Raw genomic sequence first — 3,577 nt, 5'->3', positions numbered from 1 at the left:
CACCATTGAGGCTAGAGGGAGTTTCTTAATCTGACTGGCATGAGACCAGTAGAAGCTTTTATGTGTATGAAATCTGTAGCTGAGTGCTGCTGGGACAGAGGAACAAAATTTTTGGATAATGTTGTCATGGGTGGGACATTGCCAGTCAGAGATCCCTTGAACTGTTCGCTGAATGTTTATATACAAGAAAATTGAAAAAGATATAAGTACATATTTGAGAAGTATGTATCTGTATTTTATTAGTGATCTCTTCTGCAACATTGAGCTAGATTTCTTTTTTGCAGAAGAGATCACTGATAAAAAAAAAAAAAAGAAGTTTAAAGTAAACCATGTGGCATTTAATAGTGTTTGGAGGGATAAGTCTAATCTCATCTAAGATAGATTAGTAGATAGATAGATAGATAGATAGATAGATAGATAGATAGATAGATAGATAATAGGTAGATGATAAAATAGGTAAGTTGATGAAGACAGATTTTAGCATGTTCGTGTGCATGTGTGTATATGTATTCTTATTTTAGATATCTGTTCCATATGTTGTGAAACAAATAATAATGCTCCAATAGCTCTGAGCAAATCTAGTGTTTATGTTGTGGATTTTAAATAACATTTTCTACAAAAGGGTACCAAGTCTCATTGGATTTATGGTCTGGGGCATGGAGAGTACAAGATGATTCTGGAATATCTCCTATCTAAGAGTTAAGTAATACTCAAAGAGTGATAATAACACAATTCAATATATTTCCACTTAACACTTCTGAACGTGTGTGTGTGTGTGTATTGGTGTGTGTATGTATGAGACAGAGAGAGAGAAGGATGGCAATTTGATTTTAAAATTTCTATGTGAAAGCAAATTTTAATTAAACCTTACAAACAAATATATCTAATTTAAATCAGTTGGAGTATAGGGTAATATTTTCATAAATCTTGTATAACTTTTTATTAGAGAGCCATTTATGGGAAACCCATAGCCAACATTATACTGAATAGGCAAAAGCTGGAAGCATTTGTCCTAAGAACTAGAACATGACAAAAATGCTTATTATCTCCAGTCTTATTCAACATAGCACTGGAAATTCTACTCAGAGCAATCAGGAAAGAGAAAGAAACAAAGCGCATCCAATACGAAAAGAAGTCAACCTATTTTTTGTCACTGATGATAAGATTTAATACCTAGAAAACCCTAAAGACTTTGTTAAAAAGCTCCTGGAACAGATTAATGACTTTTGTAAAGTTTTGGGATAAAAAATTAATATACAAACATCAATAGCATTTTTTTTCTTCCACTTTTATTTTAAATTTAGGGGTACTTGTGCAGAATGTGCAGGCTTGTTACATAGGTAAACATGTGTCGTAGTGGTTTGCTACACAGACCATCCCATCACCTAGGGATTAAGCCCAGCATCCATTAGTTATTCTTCCTGATGCTTTCTCTCTCCCAACCCCGCAACAGGCCCCAGTGTGTGTTGTTCCCTGCCATGTGTCCATGTGTTCTCATTATTCACCTCTCTCTTATAAGTGAGAATGTGTGATGTTTAGTTTTCTGTTCCTATGTTCGTTTGCTGAGAATGATGGCTTCCAGCTCCATCCATGTCCCTCTAAAGGACATGATCTCATTTCTTTTTGTGGCTGTGTAATATTCCATGGTGTATATGTACTACATTTTCTATATCCAGTCTCTTATTGATGGGCATGTAGGTTGATTTCCTGTCTTTGCTATCGTGAATAGAAATGCTACTGATTAAACTACATAACTTAATGAGTAGTATTTTTATACACCAATTATGTTCAAGCTGAGAGCCAAATTAAGATCACAATTACATTTATAATAGGCACAAAAAATAAAATATTTAAGTATATATCTAACCAAAGAGATAACATATCACTACAAGGATAACTACAAAAAACTGCTAAAATAAATATTAGGTGACACAAATAAATGAAAAATCATTCCATACTCATGAACTGGAAGAATCGATGACATTAAAATGGACACATTTAAACTACACAATAAGGTTACAGTAACCAAAACAGCATAATACTGGCACAAAAACTGACACACAGTCAAATGAAACAGAATAGAGAACCCAGAATTATAGTCGCACACCTACAGCCATCTGATCTTTGAAAAAGTTGACAAAAATAAGCAATGGGAAAGCATTTCTTATTCAATAAATGATATATGGCTGGCTGGCTAGTCATATGCAGAATGAAACTGGACCCCTATATTCCAGCTTATATAAAAATTAGCCCAACATGGACTAAATATTTAAGTGTGAGATCGCAAACTATTAGAATCCTAGAAGAAAATGTAGGAGACACCATTCTAGGTAACAACCTTAGGAAAGTATTTCTATTTCTTCAAAAGCAATTGCAGCAAACACGAAAATTGACAAGTGTGACCTAATAAAACTAAAACTCTTCTGTCCAGAAAAATAAACTATTAATGGAGTAAACAGACAACATACAGAATAGGAAGAAAGATTTGCAACTATGCATTAGACAAAGGTCTGATATCTAGAGCTTATAAGGAACTTAATTCAACAAGTAAAAAACAAATAATCCCATTAAAATGGGCAAAATATGTGAACAGACACTTCTCAATGACAACATACAAGAAAAACCTCGTTCCACATTACTAAATACTAGAAAAACATAAATCAAAACCACAATGAGATATCATTTCACACCAGTCAGAATGGCTAACATTAAAATGTCAAAAACAAAAACACAGATGCTAGCAAGGTATTGAAGAAAAGAGAACGCTTATACACTATTGGTGGCAATGTAAATTAGTTCGCTACTGTGGAAAGCAATTTGGAGATTTCTCAAAGAACTTAAAGCAGAAGTACCATTCGAAATAAACATGCTCCAAAGAGGAACATGCACTTGCATGTTAATTGTAGCACTACTCGCAATAGCAAAGACATGGAATCAACCTAGATGACCATTACGGTGGATTAGATAAAGAAAATTTGATACATATACACCATCGAATACTACACAGCCATAAAAAATAATGAGATTATGAGCTTTGCAGCAATATGGATCCAGCTGAAGGCTGTTATTCTATATGAATTAATGCAGAAACAAAAAACCAAATGCTGCATGTTCTCACTTATAAGTGGGAGTAAAACATTGCCTATTCATGGACATAAAGATGGCAACAATAGACACCAAGGACTTCTATATGGTGGAGATAAGGAGGGGAAAACATAGTGTAAAAAGTGTTGGATACCTGCACATGTACCCCCTGAATCTAAAATCAAAGTTAAAATTATTTTAAAAAGAAAGTCCATTATAAAAAAGACAAAAAATAACAAATATTGGCAAGGATGTGTGTAAAAGGAAATCCTTGTACACTGTTTATTGGAATATAAATTAGTTCAGTCATTATGGAAAACAATTTGGAAGTACTTCAAAAAATTAAAAATAGAACTACTATATGATCCAACAATCCCACTCTAGGGTATAAAATCCAATGGAAATAAAATCAGCATATCAAAAAATTATCTGCAGTCCCATGTATATTTCAACATTATTCACAATACTCAATATAAAAAGTCAATGTAAATAT

Source organism: Papio anubis, chromosome 15, assembly GCF_008728515.1.
Source record: "Papio anubis isolate 15944 chromosome 15, Panubis1.0, whole genome shotgun sequence".
Classification (NCBI taxonomy): Eukaryota; Metazoa; Chordata; class Mammalia; order Primates; family Cercopithecidae; genus Papio; species Papio anubis.
This window is presented reverse-complemented; position numbering follows the sequence as displayed.